Below are 26,099 nucleotides of genomic sequence, written 5' to 3' on the forward strand. Positions count from 1 at the left end.
TCGAACCCCCGGAACGTGCTGGCTGAAAGCGTGGGCGTGAAAAGCCAGTCGTCGAAAAAGTCTGCTGGCATTGGCCTATGTGGGAAGAGGGCATGAAACTCTTCTTTGAGCAGAGGTTCGTCTAAAGCGTAGCCCGGCACCCAGCTGTTGGCACTGGCCGGGGTGCCCTCCTTGGCGAGAAGGTATTCTACCCCCTCTTCCCCCCATCTGGAGTCCAAAATCTCCGTGACTTCGTTGATGCACTCCTCCTGTGCCACTCCCCCTTGCCCGGTTCTCTCTCGGAGCGGACCCGGTGCCGTTCCTGGTTCCTGAAACCTGTGAGGTGCCTTGTAGGGAGTGAGCACCGATCTGTGGAACACCGGATGCATTCTGGAACCCTCCGGAAGAGCCAGCCTGAAAGCCACCGGGTTGACCTGTTCTTCGACTTGGTAGGGCCCCAGTTGTTTATGCCCTAGTTTCTTCTTCGCCAACGACCTGGCCGGCACTGCGTGGGCTGCTAACCAGACCCAGTCTCCCACATGGATCTCTTCGCCAACCCTTCTGTGTTTGTCCGCTTGTACCTTGTATGCGTGTTTAGCCAGCTCCAGGTGCCGCCGCAGCTGATCGTGGACCTCCTGCAACTCCGACACGAACGCATCTGCTGTCTGCGGCTCCCCCTCCCCCATTCTTTCCAGTCCCGGGAAGGTTCTGGGGTGCCTCCCGTTGTTGGCGAAGAACGGCGTGACCCCCGTGGACACGTGCTTCGTGTTGTTGTAGGCGAACTCGGCGAGAGGCAGGTAATCCACCCACGTCGCAGGCTGTTGATTCGCATAACATCTCAGGTACTGCTGCATGATGGCATTGACCCGCTCCGCTTGCCCGTTGGTCTGCGGGTGTCTAGCCGACGCCAGGTTGATCTTGACGTTCAGGAAGCCCATCAGCCTCTGCCAGAAGTTCGAGATGAACTGTCGCCCTCGGTCGGACAGAATAGACCGCGGCAGACCGTGAACCTTGAACACGTGGTCTATGAACAGTTTGGCGGTTTGTTCCGCCGTGGCCACCTTCGCACACGGAATGAAATGTGCCATCTTGGAGAACAAGTCCACCACCACCAGCACAGCCGTCTTGCCCCTCGAGCTGGGCAGATCCGTGACAAAGTCCAGGGCCACTCTCTCCCATGGTTCGAACGGAGTTTGCAGCGGTTCCAGCAGTCCGGCCGGCGGTCTGTGCACTGGTTTGGCCCTCTGGCAGGTGTCACACCTCGCCACGTAGTCCGCGACTTCCCCTCTCATTCCGGGCCACCAGAAGTCTCTGGCTACTAATTCCACCGTCTTCTCCTTGCCAAAGTGCCCGGCAGTGGGCGCGTCGTGCAGCTGCTGCAGTACCTTGGCGCGAAGTTCGTCTCCCGGCACGTAGATGGCCCCTTTACGGATGAGCAAACCATCTCGCAGCTGGAACTCGTCGGTCGCTGCCGTGCCCCTGTGCACCTCTGCCATCTTTGCTTGCGCGAAGGAGTCATCCTGCAACGCTCGTCGCACCGCATCCAGGTCAACTGTTGCCGCCGCGCACGCCCACACTGTCGGTGCGAAGATGTGCATGGCGGCCGCTGGCGTTGCCTCCTCCAGATACTGTGGCTTACGGGAGAGAGCATCCGCCATGATGTTGGTGTCCCCCGGGACATACTCTATTCGGAAGTCGAAATTCGCAAAGAACTCAGCCCAACGTATCTGCCTCTGGTTCAGGAACTGTGCCGTGCGCCAGTGCTCTAGATTCTTGTGGTCCGTGCAGACCTGCACCGTGTGCTTGGCGCCGATCAGGAAGTGCCTCCACGCTTTGAACGCTGCATGAATGGCCAGCAACTCCCTGTCCCAGATGGTGTAGTTCTGTTCGGACTTGCTGAGCTTCCTTGAGTAAAACGCTCCCGGCCTCCAAACCCCCTGCGGGTCTTTCTGCAGCAGGACTGCTCCCACGGCTCTGTCCGAAGCATCTGTCTCCACCCTCATCGGCCTGCTGGGGTTGACATGAAGCAGCTGCTCTTCCGACGCGAAGAGACGCTTGAGTGCCTGAAAGGACTGCTCCGCCTGCTCTGTCCAGATGAACTTCTTTTTCTTGGAGCTGAGCGTGTCCGTGATGGCCGCTGTCTGCATCGCAAAGCCTTTGATAAACTTGCGATAGAAGTTCGCGAAGCCGACAAACCGTTGGACCTCCTTCCGGTTGCGTGGGCTTTTCCAATCCAACACTGCTCGGACCTTGGCGCTGTCCATGGCGAGCCCTTTATCAGACAACTTGTAGCCCAGGAAATCCACCTCCGTCACGTCGAATTGGCACTTCTCCAGCTTGGCGTAAAGCCTATGTTGCTGTAGCCTGCTCAGCACTTCCTTGACGTGTCTGTCATGCTCCTGCTGCGATTCCGAAAAGATCAGGATGTCATCCAAGAAACAGACGCACGTCTTGTAGAGGAGCCCCGCCAACACGTGATGCATGAAAGCTTGAAAAACGTGGGAGCCATTTTGCAATCCAAAAGGCATAACTCTATATTCGTAGGTGCCCAGGGGCGTGAACATGGCTGTCTTCCACTCATCTCCTTCCCGCATGCGAATGAGGTTGTATGCCCCTCGCAGGTCCAACTTGGTGAACACTCTGCCCTTCCGTACCTTTGCGAGGAGGTCGTCGATTCGGGGCATGGGGAAGTCCGATGGCTTGGTCACACTGTTCAAGATGCGATAGTCCACTACAAGTCTTTTTTGGGGCGTGTCCCGCTTCTTAACAAAGAATACCGGACTGCCCCCCGCTGCCTTGGACTCTCGGATGAAACCGCGCTCCAAATTATGATCTATGAACTCTTTGAGTTCCTGCAGTTCGTCCTCAGACATGGAATACAGCTTCCCTTTGGGCAGCGCCGCCCCCGGCAGCAGGTCAATTTTGCAGTCATATGGTCTGTGGGGGGGTAGCCTGTCTGCCTCCTTCTCGCAGAAAACCTCCAAAAATTCTGCGTACTTGTGGGGAACCGCTTGCAGCGTGCCTAGCTGCCGCTGTGACTCCTCTTCCTCTCCTTCCTGCCTGGGCACGATGCAGTGTTCAGCGCAAAAGGAAGAGCCGAAGGTCAGCTGCCTCTGGTACCAAGCCAGCGTCGGGCTGTGCTTGTCCAGCCAACTCATGCCCAATACAATGGGCGTGTCCGATAGTTGAGTGACATTGAAGCTGATGATTTCCCTGTGATTCCCAAGTCGCATCACCATTGGTGGCGTCTGCTTCACCACTTGCCCCCCTAGCAGCTCCCTGCCATCCACCGTGACAACCTGCAGGGGCAGCGTGGCAGGCAGCAACTGTATAGCGTGCCGGTCGACAAAGTCCTGCCCTATAAAGTCCGCATTGCTTCCGGAGTCAATGGTGATTGGCACGTCCATGGTGATTCCATTGGGCAGCTGGAGCGACGCGGTGAGCCTCACTACTGGTTTGGGCGGGAGGGGGTCCATGGGCTGTAAAATCTCTGGGGACTGCTTCACTGACACGTCTGGCTGGGCCCCAGTGCCTCTTCCTCCAACCAGACTCCGTCGTTTCCCTGCTGTGGTTGTCCTTGCTGCGTTGCTGCAGTTACCATTGCTGAGGCTGCAGTGTGCTTGTGGAGCCTCTGGGGACACTCTTTCGCCATATGCTGTGGATCATCGCAGATGTAACACTTCCTGTTCCCTCTAGGAGGCTTCGCTTTCACTGCTTCCGGTGCTAGGGCTCTGGCTGCTGACTGAGCCCTTGCACCTCCAACCTCCATAGGTTCCACTCCTCCTCCTGGCGGAGGCGTGGATTGCGCACGCGCTGCTTCTCTGGGAAGGAAGGAGGAGCCCCTGGCTGGTTCGCGCCCTCCACGCCCTTCGCCACTGCTCCACGGACGTTCTTCCAGCCGCACCCCCACCGCCAGCGCCCTCTGAACGATCTCCTGCGTGGTCCGGGGTCTCTCCCCCCTCGCAATTTCATCTTTAACCGAGCCGTGCAATCCCTCCCAAAACAGGTCTCTTACAGGAGCCGAATCTCTGTCCCATTCCAGAGCACTGACCAAAGCGAAAAAGCGGGCATGGTACTGCCTTACGCTGGCCCTCCCTTGCTTCAGTCCATGTATCTGCTGCCGAGCAAGATCCACGTCAATGCTTGATAAAAAGCACCCATCCATCGCTTTAATAAAGGCATCCGCATTTTGGAGCGCCGGATCCTTATCTCTCCACAAATTGCGCAGCCATGCTTTAGCATCTCCATGCAAATGGGACATGATGAATCCCACCTTCTCTTGCTCATCTCTAAAGTCTTTGTTCAGCAGTTGCAGTGCACACATTACATCTGCTCTAAAGTTGGGGTACTGTTGCAAATTCCCATCGAAGTGAGAGACCAGACCGCCTGTTCGTCTCCCCAACCCAATCCCCTCCGGTTTGGGTGTCAGTTGCCCTTGCTTCGTAAGCACTTCCAACCTGACCTGGAGATCCCTGTAGGCGGCAGCTGCGTCCTCCTCTCTCTTCCTGGATGCAAGAGCCTCGGCATTCAGTCGCGACACTGCTTCTCTGAGTTCCGCTATCTGCTGTTCGGCCGTCATGTTGTCTGCCGTTCGTGAGCTCGCTAGTAGGCACCCGCTTTCTCTCCTCTCCGCGAAGCTGTAGATGCCCACAATTTATGAGATGGAGCTTACTGTCAGAGTTGCTTCCAGATCCTAGCTCACAGAGGATCACGCTAGCCAGCGATCATTAAATAAAAGTCTTTATTGAGTTACAGTTTCCATTCTCAAGCTGCTGCGTGCAACCCTACGTCTAATGGTTAGATCGGCGAAGCTCCATCTGAGTCTCCGCCCCTTGTACACCAACTTAATATCCTAGCCTTGCTCCACCTTTTCCGCCTGACTGTTCTTCTCTGGGTCCCTCTGCCCCCCGGGGTCTCTTCCTTCCGGGATTCCTTTGACGCTGACGCTGACCCCCCTGACTCTTCTCCCTCCTTTCGGCGGGCTTTAGGACCTGGCTCCCTTTCCGGGCTGCCTACTGCGCCACCTTCCTGTGCATTTGAACTTGGCGCGCGCGCCCAACCTTCCACCTTCCGTCTGACCGTTTCTTCGCTCCCCGATGGAGGTGTGGCCACTCCTGACTCGTGCCCTCCCCCCTGTTGTGAGCTGCCAGCGCTTGATCCCTGGCGCCCTTCCTCTTCCCTGCTCTCTGGCGGTGACGCTGGTCCCGATTTCCAACTGCTCCCCTCTGAGTCCCCTCTGGCTCTATCTTCCTGGGGTGTCCCCCTAGGCTCCCCCCTTGCCCTGGCCACTGGTGCTCCTTTCTGTGAATCTTCTGATTCACTGGAAAGACTCGGAGATCTCGGGTCGTCGTCATCACTCATCTTTTCTTCTGCCTCCTCCCCCTCGCTCTCTGTTTCCTCCCTTGCCCTTGCCTCTGCTCCTGAACCCCTGACACCATGCAAATTTGTTTTAATTCTGCTGGATCCAACATTTAGCCAGCCCCCATAGAAAAATAGTGTGCGCATGTGCACATGAAACATATTCTCTCTTTTGTCTGTTGAGGGGAGGGAGAAGCTACCTGAGGAGAAAGTGCCCACAATTGTCTCTCAAACTTTCAAATTCACTCAAGGGCCCAAAAATATTGGCAACCCCTGGTTCACCACCTCAGTTTCCTGGTTTAGACGTAATGCTAAGCCATAGTGTCTTTAGCTCAACTATGACTACCTATTCAGCCTAGCATACTAACCATGGTTTGTTTTCTGCCAAACCACAATAAGCTTATGGTTTGTTGCTGGCTTAAGGATCATGATGTGTTTTAACCATGGTTTATGTTCTAACTCAACAATCTTGTGTAACCATGGTTTGTTTATAGCTAGCCACCCCCCCCTCAAGTGCTCTTCAGGTTACAAAACCATGAGGCAAGAGAAGCTGGAAAACAAAGCAAGGTTTGGCTTCTTTGTTCGTATATGAAAAGACTTGTGGTTTGTTGAACATATCATGTTAAAATAATGTATGTATGAATGGAGCCATTGAGAACTAGAGTTTCCCCCATAGTTTTTCTATTGAAATTTGTTAGAATTTTATTGATTGGTTGATTGCTACTTTCCCCTGCTCATTTATCAGAAGGAACATCAAAAGCCCTTAGTAACAGCTTGATCTCTTTGAACTCCTCAGCCCAGGTATGAAAATAGTCTGTGAGCTGCTGAAGGGATTGGTATATCAATGAAGCCTTATTAACAAGCCTGACACATATCAATTCACTTCTCTTCAGCCTCTTGTGAATGGTTCTGCAGCATTTCCCTATTTCCTCTCTCACAATGCATGTTTATTCAGAAATAAGTCCCACTATGGTCAATGAGGCTTACTCCCAGGTTAAGTGAGCACAGGGTTGTTACCAGAGGAGTTGCTTCTTGAATCTCGGTCCTACTGCTTGATGATAAAATCCCTTTAAGGTATTTCCCCCCTGTTTCACTGCCTCAGCTTTATTGCTATTAGCCATGTCATTGCAAAAAGTAAAATGAGCAAATACCGATAATTAAAACAGAGTCACCACCAATTAAATTTATAGTAGTCATTTAGCAGCAAGAGAACTATGTGAACTTTATTTTCCTCTGCCAACGAGAATGAGTAAGATCTCATTAGAACTAGAATGGTCCACAAGATACCACAGCAACAGCAGGACATTCTGGATTAAATATTAAACAAAGTGGTAATTTAAGATATTGGACATGGATGAGAAACATCCAGACAGATGGGAATCAATAGAATTTCCGTTGCCTTCTAATGTGCAAAAGATAGGAAGACAAGTCTTGCACAATTTCCACAGGATTTTTAGGAGTCCAAAACCATGATAACCCTCTTCCAAAATAATAAAAGGGTCTATGGGTAGGCAGCAGCAACAACATGTTAGTGAATAGAGTCGTATGTGCTGGGTCGTCTAGCCAGTATCCCCTAAACTAGTCCGCTGCCTCAGTGCAGTGGAGGATGCTATCCCATCACAAGGGCAAAAGTAAGACAGCGATCAATCCTGATGGTGTTACATGGAATAGAAGGGGATGCCATCTTGTTCTTTGTTTCAGACAGCAAAATCTCTTGGGCCAGCCATGTTGAAAATGAAGTAATGCATAAGCTTACCTCAAGCTGACATGCTGTGAGGGAAAACTAATTCTCCAAGTGGTTATTTTCGTACTGCTGCCCTGAAAATAATTTTATTTGAAGATTGTGGTGGGAATCTATAAAATAAATAAATATTCAACCGGCCCGGGGGTGGGGGGCACAGGCATAAAACAGTGGACTGTTTAAGACCCCCAAGTGAGATCTGAACCAGAAATTTATTGGCTCACAGTGCACTACATAGGCTGTCAAGCGCTGCGATGTGCAGATCCATATATCTTGCCATTCCGCACTGTCACTTCAGTTTACATAACCTAAGCCCTTATAAGTAGAATATCCCAGTAATTTCAGTGGAAATTACTCCTACATAATGTTCCTGCAGGAAAGAATGGAAAATTACAGAAATGCAGATGAGAAATCCAGTTAAGTGGAAAGAACAGAATTTGTCCTTTTATAGCATATTAAAATAACAACAAATATGAATGAAGCGGCAATCTAGAAAACAATGAGGGGTAATTTTATCACCATGCTCGTCAAATGAGATGCCATGATCTTTTTCTCTAAGTTTTTGTTTCGTAAATAGCCAATGATGATTCTTCAGAGGGCACTGATGGCTGGCTACTAATTGCTGCAGAGACCATGACTCCCAAATTTGGCTGGGACCTAGAAAGAAACAATTTGACTGCTTTGACAAAGTAGAAATTCTACAGTTGTCTGTGAAGGAATCATGGGGGTGGGGTGGGGGCTCAATGGGCTTGAAATTGCTCCTGGAGAGCTGATGCTACTTTAAAGATTAGCACTGCTAGGGTTGCCATATTTTGAAGTGCAAAAAAGAGGACACATTTGCCAACGTGTACTATGATGACTCTACCCAAGAAAAAGAGGACATGTCCTGGAAAAAGAGGACCTATGGCAACCATCTTCTCGTGTGAAGGAAACTTACCTGCATTAGCAAATGTCCTTAGGATTTCCAAAACAAAAAAAACCCCACGATGCCTCCATTAGGTATTTTAGGCTTATGAGAGATTCCTCATGAGACAATAATTGATGGTGGACAAACTGCATAAAACAGGGGTACCCAAACTTTTTTCAAAAAGGGCCAGATTTGATGAAGTTGTTGAGCTTTTTTGGAATGAGGTAGTTTTTTTTGAATGAGGTAGTTTAGTTGTTGAGCTTTTTTTAGGATTTTACATACTGCCACGGGGCCCGGATTTAATCGACTGGTGGACCGGATTAGGCCCCTGACTTTGGACATGCCTGGCACATAAAAGATAACTTACGGGGGCAGCCCATACCATTTTGCCACCTGAGTTCTCACCAGACTCAGCTGGAGCCAGGGTGCTCCTCCAAGCATTACTGATCGGTTTCCCCCAGGGCGGGAGGGAGCCACCGGCATGCAGGATCACTCCAGCACTTGCCAAACTCAGTGGGAGCGCTCCCCCAAGTGTTGCCGCTTGCTTGGCTTCCGTAAACTGGGGGGGGGGGGGGGGAATCTGCTAAAGACTGGGAATACAATGCATCTCTCACTTGGGGATGCAGGGAGAAGGATCTTCTAAAAAGCAAAAAAAGAACTTCAAGTAGATTGCGCGAATCTTAGAAAATAATTGATGGTTGGGCGCAGCCAAGCCACTGAATTCTGAAGGTGTCAGTTCAAAAACTTCTAATATTTGGTAGATCCAACAATCAGATCAGATAGAAAGAAGAGCACGTAGCTGCCCCAGGGATGCACTCCATCAAGTCTTAAAGAAATCCTCTCCACTCCGGGTTCCCCTTAGCACTATATAGGACAGCAGAGGAAAATTTCAAGAGGGTAGGAAAAGGGAAAAGATGTGTCCCCTGCAAGCCCTCAAAAGCACAACAAAGTTGGCTCAAGTGCCGCTGTTTTGTGTCAGGACCCTTTTTGTGTTAATTTTATTGTTAAACAAATAGAATGCTCCGTAATCTCCCTCTCCCCCCCCTTTTCTTCTGGAAACAACAATGGTTATTATAATTGTATTATGCTCTCTAATTATAGACCTATTAGCTTGACTGACATAACAGCAAAATTCTAAGCCAAACATCAGTTGTTGAAATTGTCAAAAGATTCAGACCGATACAGGGTTGTATCGAGGGATGTGAGGAGGCAGTAATTTCCAGGCCGTCCTGTTTTCTTCGCAATCAGCGCTGTTCCCGTTCTGCTACATTTCAGCTTCCAGTAAAGCCTACATTATTCTTCTTGCTTGATTAATTAGGTACATAATTAACTTCAGTGTATTGCAATGGAAGGGAAGCATCAAACACAATGCAGAAAATAACACAGTGATTTCTGTAACGTTTGTGGACTCAAAACCAACAATAGCAAGTACCTCTTGTATTTGCTTGAATAATTTCCATTCCTGATGAATATGCAAATGGTGGCAATTTCCACTCCCATTTCTAACATAATTGTTTGACATCTCTTGTTTTAGCCAACCTGGTAATTCCATTAGTGCAAGGACTTCCACCTTCACAATGGCAATTCCTATCCGTGAGCTCCTCTCTCCCTGCGTCCCAGAGGGTGAGGGAACCACTGGAACAGATTGGATGGAGCGAAAGAAGCAGAGGAAAGGAAGTCCGATTGTGCAAGCAAAAGCCCTTGCACAAGTTGGATTACCTTGTTGGATACAACCCTGATGTCTTCTAGCTTCAGATTAGTGTACTCTACTTCGAACAATTATGTTGGACTTATTATACCTTGAATAAATAAATGCACTTCATATTAAGAAGGCAGCCTTACACAATATGCTGCTTTTGAGGATTTTTAAAGGCTGCTTTTGATACAATGGTTCAGGAAAAGTTGAGGGAAGCCTTTTCTGAACCAGTTTAGATAGCCAACTGTTAAAAAAAAGGTTCTATATTCAGACAGCAGCCTCTGGGCTATTAGCAAATAATATGCCAATCACTTGGGGAGTAAAACAAGAATGCAGTCTCGCTCGATTTCTTTTAACCTTTTCTATAAATGAAACTACAGGTGCACTTGGCGATAACAAGCTCTCTCCTTCCTCCAACGCAGCAGTTCTCAACCTGTGGGTCCCCAGATGTTGTTGGACTACAACTCCCATCATCCCTGAGCTGGTCCCCAGATGTTGTTGGACTACAGCTCCCATCATCCCTGAGATCTGGGGTGATGGGAGTTGTAGTCCAACAACATCTGGGGACCCACAGGTTGAGAAAGGCTGCTCCAACGGATGGTTAAAGAAACCAATGCAGTCCCTTCTCTCTCATCTATGCAAGGGTAGGCTATAACAACGGTTAACCATCTGAGGTGGATATTGCTGTAAAAAAAATGATCTTAACGTAAACTATGGCAAAACTAAGGTGAATATTTATATTGCTCCTAGGCATCTTGAGCACTATTTGGTGGAAAGGCAAAATATAATAAGTAAATAATGTTTCATACCCTCCAACATTTCTCCAATGAAAATAGCGACATCCTAAGGAAAAGTGGGACATTCCGGGATCAAATCAGTAAGAGGGCCTTCTTGATAGTGGTGCCTGCCCTTCCATCAGATGTCAAGCAAATAAACAACTATCTGACTTTTAGAAGACATCTGAAGGCCTGGAAGTTTTTAATGTTTGGTGTTTTATCACTTTATTATTAATAATAATATTATGTTGGGAGTCGCCCAGAGTGGCTGGGGAAACCCAGCCAGATGGGCAGGGTATAAATAATAAAGTATTATTATTATAATAAACTAGAACGGCTTCTCTAAATCAGGGACGTCACTTGAAAACAGGACACTTGGAGGGTCTGATGCTTTGGGGCTCAAAGTTAAGCACACTGACTCATAAAATTAAGCAAGCCATAACTCATCAATATTTGGAAATCCTGTTCCCTAGTTGGATAACTAGAAAACACAACTGGATCTAGCTCAGATGAAAATGGATAAATCCATATATGTGGTTCATAATTTTTAGAGTATCCACAGAGGCAAGCAAGCATTCTTGCACACCTTCCATGGGGCAGTAGTCTGGGGCATTTGTAGACCCTCAGATCTGAAACATTTCCAAAACAAAACCCCAAGATCCATCTTGAGAGTGTTGTGGCGAACTGAAACTGGAAATAAGAACATAGCAAGAGTCCTCTTGGATCAATTAAAGGCCCATAACTAGTCCTGCATTCTGCTCTCACAATGGTGCACCAACTCATCTTCAGCCGAAATGAAAATATATCAGTGTCTTGTCAACTATAATGTATGTCAAATTGCAGCTTGTCCTTGGGAGCCTTCCAAGAGCAGTTGCAACCCAACTCCCCTAATTGTCCTATTGAGCCCAGAAAACCACTTTACAGTGCAATTCTATATAACTGTTTTGCTTGTTTGTTTGTTTATCGTTATGTCTGTTTATATGCTGCCCTTCAGGATATAAATCCATTCAAGGTGGCTTACAATTACATACGGTATTTTTAAAACACAGTAAACAGTTTTAGCATATTTAGGATCCTTCCCACAGGTTGACTGATGGTAGGTGGCCCAGGAGAAGTAAGTGGAGCTGGAGCCGATCCTGAAGTGGTCTTCAGCAGCCACCCTCTCTCCTGGAATCCCCCCCCCCCCCCACAGCGCAGTTGAGGATACATTGCCTTGACAAGGAGGAGAAAGAAGGCCCAGAGTACGTATCTACTCAGAAGCAAGTCCAGTTTAATTAAATGGGATTTACTCCCAAGCAACCCTATTTCCTTCTTTAAAATTACTTGCCTGAATCCAAGCTGCCAGCTGCTAAACTGGAATTTAACAGCAGAGAGAATTTTTTGTTCAGTAGTCATTCTTAAAGAAGCACCCTGGTTATGAATTAATACAATTTTTGCACAGCCTGGTATGAAGCACCCTGGTTATTAATTAATAAAATTTTAGCACAGCCTTGAACATTATTTAACTGGGACCATGTTTTGTTGTCGTTCTAAACTGAGATCTGCTTTTGCATTGCTAAGGTTCCAACAGCTGCCCTCTGCTGTACTTGATGGACATTATCGCAACGTTCCTTTCAATTTGAGACACCGTTCTGTGCCGTAAAGAGGAAGATATTCTCCTCTACATGTTTTGCTGTGTTATCTCTGAAACTGAATAGGGTTTCCTACCTCTGCTGAAAGGTGGTGCTTTTTTGTCAAACAAACAAACAAGAAAAAATGTAGTGTGTTTTTTTAAAAACTTGTCAGCTGCAAAATGTCACGTATTTCTCCAGGATTAGTTTTTGGATGACTTGTTCTCGTATCTTTTTCCCTGCTGCAATTTTTAATTTGTTTCTGAATCGAACAGCCAAAAGCAAATAAACTTTAAAAAGACAATTGAGCATGCTTTTTCCTCCTACTTCCCAGTCTAGAAGTCTAGACAAATTTCATGGACTGATCTTCTGCACCATCCATCAATGAAATGAGTCACATTAAAGACCTGCAAGTCTGATGAGAGACATAAGAGACTGGAGGGGGGGGTAGGAATCCCCTCTGTGCCCATGTATATTATCTGCCAACTGAAATAGCAATACCACGCAGCCGATGAAGAGGGCTCTCATCCAGAAAAGCTTGTGCCACCATAAATCTGTTGGGTCTTTAAGATGCCACGGCACTCTTTTGTTGTCTTTGCTGCAACAGACTAGCATGGCTACCCCTCTGTGGAATACAGCCTCTCTCGCATGCAAACACAATGGCACATAGCAGCAGCTAAACGCCAGCCAGCACCACAGAAGTGCAGGTTCTGTTGTTTCTTTTTAACGTTTGGAAATAGAAGCAGATCCGAATTGCACATACCAAACAGATGATATCCGCTATCAGATGCACAGATATACAAAGAGCCTCTTGCGAATCGCCGCCAGTATTAAGGGAGCCTCAAAGCTGCAACCTCTACCTCAGCGTAGCCAGCTCTCTGGCACAGGCAGAAGTGAAACAGATCTTGCCAAGTGCCAGGTATGCCTGCAGCCTACTTGTGCTCAGTGGTGCCTATTTGCAGGAAGAAATATGCCAGGGGCTCCATTTTTTCCTGGAAGTCATGACCTCTGACCTTCAGGCCCCCCACCCAACCAGCCCTATATATTTGGGGGCTACTCAGTAATGAGAGAAAGGCACTCTACACATGCTCAGAAAGGCACTTAAAAATAAAAAAAATTCTCCCATATCCAGCATTGATGAGCCATACCGCTGAAGACGGGCGCTGGTGCTCAAACCGGCTGAGTCCCAGCTCATATCAAGCCTAACTACTCCGGTTATGTGGACATCTACCTCCCACCTTCCCTCAGCCAACACGTCCAGTACCAGAAATTTGCCTGCACTACTCTCCCTCACTTTATGCCTGTTAAGAGGGTTGTGGCAGGCGGCAATACAACAGGTGCAGCTTTCAAACAGCACAGGCTCCCAACAGTAGGAAGCCCCTGCGCCTGCTGCACTTCTGCCTGTAAAAAAGGAGGAATGAGTCGGGGAAGAGAAGGTGCCGACCCTACTGGGCTGTGAGCCCCTTTACCAGGATCCACCAGTCCACTTACCACCCATCCTTCTGCCTTTGCTGGGGGGGGGGGGTGTTACCCAGGGCAGCTCAGAGGTCAGCCGAGTTGAGCAGCCCCCTACAGTTTCCCAGCACCCAAACAGCTGCTCGCGCAACCGGGGTGCCGGCAAACTGGCATTCAAGGGTACACTGCCCTGGGAGATGGAGGCTCCATTAAGCTCCTGGGGCTCTCCAGGAACGTGCCCGACTTAGTCTCCAAAGGCGCCGCCTCCACCGGGGGCCACTGCCCGCATCTCCCTCCCTAATTAGCCCGGCGGGAGAGAGGCGCGCCGAGCCCCCCTACCTGCGCCCAGCGCTGGCATCTCCGGCGTGGCGGGGGGCGAGGGTGGCAGCTCCGGCGGCGGCGCAGGGAACCCGGCGTCCGGCTGCTCCTCCGCGTTTGCTGGCTCCCCGCTCGGCAGCCCAGCCTATCAATTATTCAAGTAGGTTGCAGTGTCCTCTTCTCCTCCCCTTCCGCTGCTGCTGCTGCTCCACCTGCCTGGGGAGGAGGGCGGTGGGGAGAGAGGCTGGCACCGACCCGCTGCGAGGCGCGCAGCAGCCTGAAGTCAGGACGCACAACATACACAGGCACCGTCGCCAGGAAGGGGGGGGGTGTGTGGAAGGAGGGCTGGATTTGCGACCCACAGAGGCAACACGAATTAGAACCCCCCCTCCAAGTGATGGAGAGGATCATGGCTATCATTTAATCAGGCCAGTTGTATAAGACTGGTTTACTTCTCCCCCCAGGGCGCGCTCCAAGAAGAGGCAGTGTGCGCATTTTCGGGATCTAGTAGTCGTCCCGTTAATATGCATTTCGCTGCTTTCCTTCAAAGAGTGCGCTGCTTCCCCTCCTCTCCGTTGCTCTCCTCACGACAACCCTGTGAGGTAGGTCACTGGCTGGCCCAAAGTCACCCAAAGGCATAGCTGTCAACTTACAGATTTGAAAATAAGGGACCAGCAGCCTCGAAAATAAGGGATCAGCAGCCAAAATAAGGGATTTTGCTTAGCTTTTGAGTTCCATCGGCCCTTCCCCGCCCGAGAGGGAGGGAGAGAGACTCTTTCCCACGCCACCCGCGAGCCCGGCATGAGGCGGTTGCGGCACCGCTACGGCCACTGAAGTGCCGCCCTTCTGCGTCCCCCCTCCTCTTCCTCCTCCCCCAGGCCGCCTCCTCAGCCGCCGCCGCTGCCTCCGGCTTCCCCTGGCAGCACGGCGGAAGTCTCACAAGAGAGGGGCTGCCTGCCTGCCTGCCCGCCGCCACCCGTCGCCTCACGACGTGCCCCTGAGGGGGAAAAGGAAGAGACGGAGATGCGGCAGCTCGTGCGCGCGCTCTCTCAAGGACCCTGAGCCGCTGCTTCCCTCCCGAGCCGGGCGAGCATGAAACCCGGGAAATTTAAGGGACATCATCAATCCAGAACAGCAGCGGGAAACGGCGCTGGGATAAGGGCGTTTCCCGCCAAATAAGGGACGGTTGACAGCTATGCCCAAAGGAAGTTCTGTGGCTGAGTGGAGGTTTCAGGTCCAGCACACCATAGGAGACAACTCTTAGAGGGCCAAGGACCCTTTGGCTCCCCTCCCATAATATATTTGAGGAGGTTGCCCCCCCCCCCCAGTTGATGGCATTGCCATTCAAATGGTGTGTGAGCACCAGGTCTTGTGATCGATTATGCAGGGCTTACTTGCCGTCTCCCAATATTTTATTCAAGTTGCCACTGCAGCAGCACACTAACCACACTTGATCTGTAAGCCAAGAATTGTGTGTGTGTCTGTGTATTTGTATTTGTGAAGCATCCTTTCCCTTGCTTCGAAAGTACCTGCCTGGACCTGCAGGCTGAGATCTGCCCAGCCTATCTTTAGAAGAAAACCAGCAGCCTTACTAGACATTGGCCAGTGGTCCACTGGTGGTCGCCAGCTCGATCCAGCTTGTGCCCACACCCCTCAATACCAAGGATATGGTTTCCTGTAACAATTTTTTTAAAAAAGGAACATCCATCGCAATCCGATCCCCTGCATACATTTGCTTGGAAGTGAATTCCACCGAGTTTTGGGGTGAGAGACCTCCTCTGGCTGCCTCCTTCCAGCAGAGATGATAAGACATTAGGAGCCAGATGTCTGAGATGACCTTGTCTCTGCCTGTTTCCAAACTTGGCTCGCATCTTAGACTGGCAGCCAAGCCGCCTGGAGGGGTGGAGGGAGAAGGCAGCTGAACGCAGTCTGCCAATGGGTAGAGGGAGGGGGGTCACCTCAGTCTCTGCTTTTCTCGACACAGCTTCGTTGAGGAAGACGGTTGTCAGTTTTATGTGGAGTTTTTTTTTTCCAGGTAGAAGGTTTCTGTTTTATCTACAGATTCTTCATCATATTGGTTTTTCAGTCTTCCTTCGAGGATCTCGGGACAGGGCAACTGCAAACTATCCCACATTATTATTATTATTATTATTATTTATTACATTTCTCTAACCCACCTTCTTCACCACACAGAGCTCAAAGTGGCATACATTTCTCTGCCTCATTTAATCCCCACAACAGCACTGTGAGGTAGGTTAGGCTGAGAGGCAGTGACTGGCCCAAGGTCACCCAGAAAGCTTCATGGCTGAGTGGGGATTTGAACCTTCGTCTCCCAGGTCCTAGTCTGTCACACTAAGCACTATACTATACTGGCTCCATTTTGCTATATTTCACCTACCCGCTGGGTAATTTTGGCTGTGTTCACACTCCTTTTTACTGTGCAACTACTGCATTTCCAGTGCTAGGCTTTTAACCCATGTTCCCACAAATACGTTATCCAAAAGGCATACGTATGCAATACTTTGTTATGAACTACTGCTACTAATGCGGGTGGCACTGTGGGTTAAACCACAGAGCCTACGGCTTGCCGATCAGAAGGTTGGCGGTTCGAATCCCTGCAACGGGGTGAGCTCCTGTTACTCGGTCCCAGCTTCTGCCAACCTAGCAGTTTGAAAGCACCAAGTGCAAGTAGATAAATAGGTACTGCTCCGGCGGGAAGGTAAACGGCGTTTCCGTTTGCTGCTCTGGTTCGCCAGAAGTGGCTGTACGCTGGCTCCCTCGGCCAATAAAGCAAGATGAGCGCCGCAACCCCAGAGTCGTCCGCGACTGGACCTAACAGTCAGGGGTCCCTTTACCTTTACAGCTGCTTCATACCTTGTTTCTCAAACCAGCTTCATACAAGTTGGGAGTCAATAAGCCATTCCTAATTAGCCCCTAGCAAAGTGTGAAGACCACTTCATAGGATAAAGAAGTGTCAATGCCCCCCCCCCCCCGTGCATATACAAACAGAAACAAATCTGACATTAATGAAGTCCTGTTGATGTGAACAGCTGTGGGGGGAATGTGCTGTGAAATGCACTAGGGGAGGTGGGGGGGGGGAGAGAAATAACTCCATTGGGCTCTAAGGCAGTGATGTGAAGACACCCATAATCTAAGAGATGTTAAGTGGCCTAAGACCTCATGGCTTTATAATATGCAGAAGTTAACATTGGTTGAGAAATCAAAGAGAGGAGCTGATGGAAGTAGTAGGGGGGAGGGAGGGAGGGTTTGTTGGGGAGGTGGGGAAATGGCGGGGGGAATAATGAAGATGATTTGTTTTGATAATTTGTCATGTTTAAATTGTTAATAAAATTTTATTTTTTTAAAAAAACGTCATGGCTGAGTGGAGATTTGACTCTTCCTGGTCCAAGTCTGACAGGGAATGGATAGAAATTGTTATTTTGCAGGCATTTAAAGGAGAATCTACCCAATTCACACTTTCCAAAATCATTTGGGAACCAAAATGTAGTCATTCTTTGAAAATTGCACCATACAAAAACATGGGCATAGCCAGGAATTTTGTTGGGGGGCAGGCTTTTATTGGGGGGGGGCAGAACCTCAGATTTGTATTGATTTTTAATGATGATTTAGGTGGGAGGCAGCTGCCCCCCTGCCCATGTACAAAAACAACATCCTTTACAGTGGTACCTCAGGTTACATACGCTTCAAGTTACATTCGCTTCAGGTTACACACTCCGCTAACCCAGAAATAGTGCTTCAGGTTAAGAACTTTACTTCAGGATAAGAACAGAAATCGGGCTCCGGTGGCACAGCAGCAGCAGGAAGCCCCATTAGCTAAAGTGGTGCTTCAGGTTAAGAACAGTTTCAGGTTAAGAACGGACCTCCGGAACAAATTAAGTACTTAACCAGAGGTACCACTGTACTACAAAGGAGCTGTCGTTGAAAATATTACACAAATGGTACTCCCCAGTTATCACTGGCAAACCCTAATGTTTCTCCTATACATTGCAGAGGGTGTGGTATCTTTGGCACGCCTCCTGGACCCCGGAACCTTGGTCCCTAGATTGCGAGCCCTGCTCACTGCAGTCCTAGAGAGGGAATGCCACAACCCTGGAAGCAGCCCAGACTGACAGTGATGATCCCAGTGCCAAGGAAGCATCCAACTGAGCTGAGCTTCTGTAGGCCAATTCGCCTAAGTGAACCAGGATGCCAAGATTTTAACAGTGGTAATGGCTTAAAGGTTGGATGTTTTTATTAACAGAGATCAATCTGGTTTCGGGCCAGGAAGGCATACAGAGAGCTCTGTTTGAAGGACACTCAATATAGTGCAACACAACCAAACACAGGTCTCCTCTCTTTCTGGATATACTTGGGGCCATTGACAGCCTCGAATGGCTTTTTATGCTGTACCAAAATGGGGGATTGGGCCTCAGGTTGCTGAACCCTGAGGCGGAAATGTACTCATGCTCCAATGGCCATAATGCCACTGACACACCCTTTATCACCCTAGGTGGGGAAACAGGGATGTCCTCTGTCATGCCTTCATTTCACACTAGCGCAATAGAAGCTTTGTGTCCAGGGCAGCTGTCTACCAGCTCCATCTGGTACGCAGGCTGAGAGCCCGTCTGCCTGTGGACTGTCTTGCCAGAGTGGTGCATGCTCTAGTTATCTCCCGCTTGGACTACTGCAATGCGCTCTACGTGGGGCTGCCTTTGAAGGCCACCCGGAAACTGCAACTAATCCTGAACACGGCAGCTAGACTGGTGACTGGGAGTGGCTGCCGAGACCATATAACACCGGTCCTGAAAGACCTACATTGGCTCCCAGTACATTTCTGAGCACAATTCAAAGTGTTGGTGCTGACCTTGAAAGCCCTAAACAGCCTTGACCCAGTATACCTGAAGGAGCGTCTCCACCTCCATTGTTCAGCCCAGACACTGAGGTCCAGCTCCAAGGGCCTTCTGGCGGTTCCCTCACTGCGAGAAATGAAGTTACAGGGAACCAGGCAGAGGGCCTTCTCGGCAGTGGCACCCGCCCTGTGGAACGCCCTCCCATCAGATGTCAAGGAAATAAACAACTATCTGACTTTTAGAAGATACCTGAAGGCAACCCTGTTTAGGGACGTTTTTAATGTTTGATGTTTTATCATGTTTTTAATATTCTGTTGGGAGCCACCCAGAGTGGCTAGGGCGGGGTACAGTGGTACCTCGGGTTACATACACTTCAGGTTACATACACTTCAGGTTACAGACTCTGCTAACCCAGAAATAGTGCTTCAGGTTAAGAACTTTGCTTCAGGATGAGAACAGAAATCATGCTCCAGCGGCGTGGCGGCAGCAGGAGGCCCCATTAGCTAAAGTGGTGCTTCAGGTTAAGAACAGTTTCAGGTTAAGAACAGACCTCCGGAACGAATTAAGTACTTAACCCGAGGTACCACTGTATAAGTAATAAATAATAATAATAATAATAATAACTATTATTATTATTTGGCCAATAAGATCAGAGCTGATGTCAAGATCAGAAAGACCATACTGGAGACTGTGATCATGCCATCTGTCTCTTTACTGACGACACTCCACTGATTCTTTCTGACACTCAAAAAGGCACCCACCAAGTTAAAGTCTGAGATTTAACACTGCAACTAAAAAGTTGCAGGGCTGGGCTGGAAGCTGCTTGAAGTCACAGAGCATGTACTTTCATATGCAGTGACAGGACCACTTTGGTTCATGGGCATGGGGGGGGTGCATCTGCCCCTACTAAATTAAGTAAATAAAGATACTTAACTAAAAGTAGAAATAAGCAGAATATTTGAAATTGAAATTACTGCGGAGGTCACTTGGATAATTTTGTGAAAGGTTTCCAGGAAAACCTATTTTAGATGGTTTTGAAAATAAGATGAAAACGGCATGTTCTTTGTAATTTTGCAAATTATACTCATTAACTGCATGAAAGGTACGCCCTGATGTTAATTTTTTTTATTTAACTCCCTAGTTTTCAAATGACTGAAGATTTTGACTGGTTTTTCTAACCACTTGGGGTCAAAAGAAAGTAATTTAAAACAACTGTTATTGAGACATTTCATTCCAAATCTGCTAGAAAGAGCCAGACAGAGGATGATGACAGGTGGGTGTCATCCCCCCCCCCCCCCATAACATAAATCGTGGCTATGCCCATGTTTCAACTTGACTCATTTGACTGGTTTGTCCTTGCAGGCTGTGGGGCAGCTACAAAAGCTTCAAATACCTGGCAGCAATTGTCAAAAAAAGGAAAAAAAAGGAAAAAGAAAAAGACTTGAATCTGCATAAGAGAAGGGAGATATTATTATATCTTGGTTGGAGTAGCACCCATGTGCTTGGAATTATGTCCTTATCAAAAACACAGGGATTTGTTTCAGACTCCTCCAAAATTAGCTCTATATAGAAAAGGCCAGAGGGGGAGCTGGGGGGGGGGTGAGTTTCCAATCTGAGACTGCAAAGAGAAGCCTGTCAGCTACACCAATTGCTACTATTGGTTCAAAATAACCAGAATATGCTAGAATACAGTAAACTAGTCTGATAGAATACAGTAAACTAGTCTCAAGCCTACCATCTTTACCTTTCTGTTTATTTTGTCCTACAACCCTACAGAAAACTGGTCACTTTTCTTTTTAATCCAGCCAATCTGGAGGAGCTGACACAGGGATCTGCACCCCACTTCTCCCCTAAGTGTCCCTAAAGCCAGTGCTTTTTTTCTTAGAAAAACAAGTGCCGGTACTCACCATGAAGTTGTTACAGCAAGTGCCACACTTTTTAACAACAAGATGCCGGTACTGTGTATCCTTGAATACCCCCTGAAAAAACAAACACTGCCTAAAGCTATGTAGTAAGAGCTATATAAACTTTGGGTGTAGCCAGGGGGCAGCTGCCCCCCATAAAGTAAATAAATAAAAATACTTAACTAAAAGTTGAAATGATCAGAACATTTGAAATTGAAATGCTCACTGAGGTCACTTGTTTGATGTTGTGGGGGGGGGGCGAATGAGGAATTTGAGAAGGAAGTGCTGAAAACCTTTTCAGCAAATCCAAGAAAACTTGTTTCAGTTTAGATTTTTTTTAAAAAAGAAAGATAAAAAGGTGTGTTCTTTGTAATTCTGCAAAATAAACTCAATAACCACATGAAAGATATTCCCTGGTGCTAATTTTTTAATTTAACTTGCTAGTTTTCAAATGACTGAAGATTTTGACCAATTTTTCTAAGCACGTGGGGTCAAAAGAAAGTAATTTAAAACAACTGTTGGTGAGAAAGTTGCATTGCAGGGGGTTGGACTAGATGACCCTTGGGACCCGTTCCAACTCTACATGTATATGATTCTATGCTCCCTATATTATCCATTAAAGGTAAAGGGACCCCTGACCGTTAAGTCCAGTCGTGGATGACTCTGGGGTTGCAGCGCTCATCTCGCTTTATTGGCCGAGGGAGCCGGCGTACAGCTTCCGGGTCATGTGGCCAGCATGACTAAGCCGCTTCTAGTGAAACCACAGCAGCGCTTCCCTTACCTATTTATCTACTTGCACTTTGACGTGCTTTCGAACTGCTAGGTTGGCAGGAGCAGGGACCAAGCAATGGGAGCTCACCCCGTCGCGGGGATTCGAACCGCTGACCTTCTGATCGGCAAGCCCAAAGCTCCGTGGTTTAAACCACAGCACCACCCACGTCCCTTATATTATCCATTAGCACAAGGCTATTGTTATGCCACTATATCTTTCGGCTGTGTTCATCATGCAAGGGTGTTTAGGTGGGGATTAGATTCTCCCGAGGGGTGTAACGCAACATTATTAGAACGAGCATTCACATGCTCAATGGAAACCATTGCTTTAATCCCTGAAGTCTGATGCAAGATCTTTCTCAATGAAACTGCATGATGAGGCAACGCCTGGGTAGCTTCCTTCTCTGGTCTGTGATAGATGAACCTGAGGAGACTGAGGCTTGCAAAACAAACCATTTCCAGAAGATGGCAGTAACTGTGCCATCCAGCCAGTCAATACCGCTGGCAGGGATTACTCCTTCCTTGAAGCAGCAAAGAAGCCCAAGGACAAAAGTGTGACTTGCTGACATAACAGTGACAAAGCCCTTGCATTCCTTTCCTGGTGGTCACCACTGCTGTGTGCTGGCAGGACGCTATCAATCATGTTTCCCAAAATGGAGCCGAATTTCAGGTCGTCTGAAATGTTACGTGCCTGCTCAAACAACTTGCCCCTGCTTTAAGGACAAATTTAAGATAGTTGGGTGTTGGAGCAGGAGCCACGGAACCTCCTAGGTCTGTTAAGGCTGTGTGCACAGCATATTTTTAAAGCAACCCTTGAAACAAATCATGGGAACTCTAAGGGCAAAGGAAATTGTCCCTCTGCGAGGGATAAACTCCCAGGATTCTTTGGGGGATGTCATGTGCTCATGCATGGCAAGATACCAGCTGTAGCGGCTTTATAGCCAGGGGTGTTCCCAGGTACAGTGGTGCCCCGCAAGACGAACGCCTCGCAAGACGGAAAACCCGCTAGACGAAAGGGTTTTCCGTTTTTCAATGCGCTTCGCAGGACGAATTTCCCTATGGGCTTGCTTTGCAAGACGAAAATGTCTTGCGAGTCTTGAGATTTTTTCCCGCTCCCCCCCCCCCTTTTTCTAAGCCGCTAAGCCTTTAATAGCCGCTAAACCGCTAATAGCGCTAATCCGCTAAGCCGCTAATAGGGTTGCTTCGCAAGACGAAAAAACCGCTAGACGAAGATACTCGCGGAACGGATTAATTTCGTCTTGCGAGGCACCACTGTACATAAAGGGCACAGGGCTTTGGCACAAATTTGCATAAAATCTGCATGTGCTCATTTATATGCATAGATGCCGATTTTAGTCTCTTAGATGGTGGGTCTCACCAGCAGTGTGTTTTGCAGCATGCCTATAAGCAAATTGTGTGTGTGTGTGTGTGTTAGAGAGAGAGAGAGAGAGAGAGAGAGAGAGAGAGAGAGAGAGAAGGCAGAAAGGTTTGTGGGGTGTATGAAGGGGCAGAGGGCAAAAGACCTAGGGCTCAGCCTGTTAGTTTCTGTTTGCCACTAAGCAATGCTTTGGAGTCACAAGACTCTGTTTACATTCCAGAGACAGTCCAGGCTGCTGGAAGTCTCACGGGAGACGGGATGTGACGGTTAGTGGTTTTCCTGTTCCTTTGTTCCTTTGTTGTGCAGTTGCTCTCTGCTCTCACAGAGAGAGGATCTATTTTTCTTTGCTCTCTGCGTAGCTTAGTAATAAAGCATAGCATGTAGCCATAAATCTCATCACTTCCGTGTCCTGCTTTGGATTCTCTGCTGAATCGGGGACGTGCCTGAGGCCTCATCAAAGGCTCAGGTCGTTAATTATTGTTGGGGGCGATTCCGGAGGAAAATGAGCTTTATCAGCTTGGCTGAGCGGAGATCCCGACACAGCCCCCCTGGGCCACCCCTGAACAACACACCTATTTATAGCTCCCAGATTGTTCCCATCAGCAATATGGAAGCTTGACAGGGGATCACTAGGCTGAAGCATTCCCCCTATCTACACTATGGGCATTCTGGAAGTAGTGAAACAGCACAAGGGATTCCTTAAGTAAGGGCCCTGTGAACCAGGTGCCCTAATGCTAAACCAACTAGGCTGGGAAGAAATCCATTTAAAGGGTAGTCCTGCGTATCCACAATTTATGCTGCCCAGAGTGGGATGGGCAGGTATAGGCTGGTGGTGATGGGGAGCAGCACGAGGTCGGTGGTAGCAGATGTTGCAGATGTGTGTTCACCTGAGCCCAGCACCACCAAGCTGGCAAGCAGGAGCACCACTGCAATCAGAGGATAAATGATGGTCCCTGTTTTCTTATTGATCCGTTGCTTTAGCAAAGCTAGTCTCTACAGTGGATAGAGGGCCATTATGGTAGGAAGTCCCTCATCAATCATCATATTCCCCCTACCCACCCGTCTTGAGTCCACATTCTTATTGAATATTATTTAATGGGCACTGATGGCTAGAAGATGCTCGCTTTAAATGATAATTGAAGGCTGGCAGCTATTGGACATATTTCACTTGCTTGGATGGTGAGGAAAAAGTAATTGGGGTTCTGCCAAAAGAGAGGGAAGTCTGAATTTTGCAGCAGTCTGGCAAGAACAAGCTGTTTTGGAAGGACTGTTCGGCTTTTGAGGAACTGTGTGCTGCTTTACAGCAGAGCACGGTCTTTTTGAATGCCTGCCTAACTCTCCCCATTCTCGACTTGTGAATTTGTGATTATGATAATTATAATCACTGGAGTCCATAGCACTTAATATACTTTTTTAAAAATTAAAAACATACACCACCTATTCTGAAATATTAAGGTGGTTTACAGCTACCCAATCACAGTTGTCTCTAAGCAGTGTGCAAGAGAGCCCATGAAATTAGTTCGAAATATAAAATCAGAGTTCTGTTCAAAAGCCTGATGGAGGTTTTTTTTTAAAGCCTTCAGTCAAGGCCAGAAGTTCAACCGGGGGGCGGGGGCTGTCTGACCTCAAGACTGGTCTGAATGTGCAGCAGATCAAATGTTTGGATAGGCACCCTGCTAAAAGTAATGAAGTGTTTGTGGGGTGTGTGTGACTTTTTCTTCATATCTGCATCTGAGTTATACCCTGCAATTCACCAAGATAAGTTGCCACACACTACTTTTCCGGACCCCCTTTTCTGTGCAATCGTGTCTCCGGTTTCCAATTTGGAGCAATAAACACATTCAGAGTGCTTCTCGCTGGGTGTTTATTATGGGATAGGTGCTCTTTAATAGAACTGCAGCGTTGGAAAGGACCGCGAGGGTGATCTAGGCCTGCAGCAACGCAGGAATATTTTGCCCAACGTGGGGCTTAGACCCACGACCCTGAGCTTACGAGTGCTGATTTTGCATCTGTGGAAAATCAGAAGTGCCCTTCCTGTTGCCTTCTCACAATCCACTTCTTGCCATCATAATAAAAACTTTGCGCAAGCCCATTAATCTGCGTCCTCCCTTTCCAGAAGTAAATAATAATAATCGTTTAACAAAACAAAACAAAACAAAACAAAAAGCTGCTGTCAGCTGCCAGTCTGGATAGTTAGCCTTGGTGAAGACTTGACGTTTTTATCCCCCAAAAAGTTTTTGATTGAGTGTTCACTGAAATGAGGCTGCATTTTAATGTTTTAATATTGTATGTTAATCTTGTTTTTAAAACTGTATTTTAATCAATTGTTTTTATATTTGGTGTTAGCCGCCCTGAGCCCGGTCTTGGCTATAAATAATAACTATTATTATTATTAGTATTAGGGATGCGGGTGGCGCTGTGGGTTAAACCACAGAGCCTAGGACTTGCCGATCAGAAGGTCGGCAGTTCGAATCCCTACGACGGGTTGAGCTCCCGTTGCTTGGTCCCTGCTCCTGCCAACCTAGCAGTTCGAAAGCACGTCAAAGTGCCAGTAGATAAATAGGTAGCGCTCCAGGGGGAAGGTAAATGGCGTTTCCATTCGCTGCTCTGGTTTGCCAGAAGCGGCTTAGTCATGCTGGCCACATGACCCGGAAGCTGTACGCCGGCTCCCTTGGCCAATAAAGCGAGATGAGCGCCGAAACCCCAGAGTCGGCCACGACTGGACCTAATGGTCAGGGGTCCCTTTACCTTGACCTATTATTATTATTATTATTATAGCAGCACTCATTCATATATATTAAGGGGTGTGTGCAGAGAAAGCTAAGGAACACCTTCTCTTTCTCTTTTGCCTTGCCCAAATCCTGTGTGCCCTAGTCTGGAGTGGGCAGAAACCAAAGAAACCAGCCCGTGTAGGAAGAAGGAGCAGCGCGCCGCCGCCACTTCGGCTCCGCTCTGCCGCAGATCCGGGTTGCGGCTGAGGTTGCGGCATGACGTCACTGGCCCCCAGCGGAGCCGAGGATGCCGTCATCCCGTCTGGGGCGAGGGAGGCGGCGCTGCCCGTCGGAGCGGCGGCTGATTAGTGTGGCCGGCACGATCCACTGCAGCAGACGCGGGAGGCGGGCGGAGAGGGGCGGGCGGCCTCGCCGCATTGCAGCGCCTTCGCGGGGACCCGGGCGGCTGATGACCACCTTTTGCGGGGGGGGGGGGGCAGACGGCCGTCGAGGGTTGCAGAGGAGCCGCAGTCTCTGCCCTTCCTCTGGGCGCTGGCAGCGGCGGGTGCGAAAGGGTTAAAAAGCACCACCCCACTTTCCCAAACGAATTTAGCCCCCCGGAGAATGCCTGTAGGTTTTGGACCT

The 26,099-nt window shown here is 48.5% G+C and overlaps 1 protein-coding gene across 1 annotated transcript in view; it reads right to left on the reverse strand.

Moving 5' to 3' along the window:
* LOC308466147 (rap1 GTPase-activating protein 1-like) overlaps positions 1-14,135 on the reverse strand; it is an 88,354-nt gene extending 74,219 nt beyond the window's left edge. Inside the window, exon 1 of the mRNA XM_080986748.1 lies at positions 13,862-14,135. The gene's annotated coding sequence lies outside the window, so the exon portion shown is untranslated. The remainder of the gene's footprint in view (positions 1-13,861) is intronic.
* Positions 14,136-26,099: the final 11,964 nt, after the last annotated feature.

This window comes from Podarcis pityusensis, assembly GCF_964106645.2.
Source record: "Podarcis pityusensis genome assembly, chromosome: 17".
Taxonomy (NCBI): Eukaryota; Metazoa; Chordata; class Lepidosauria; order Squamata; family Lacertidae; genus Podarcis; species Podarcis pityusensis.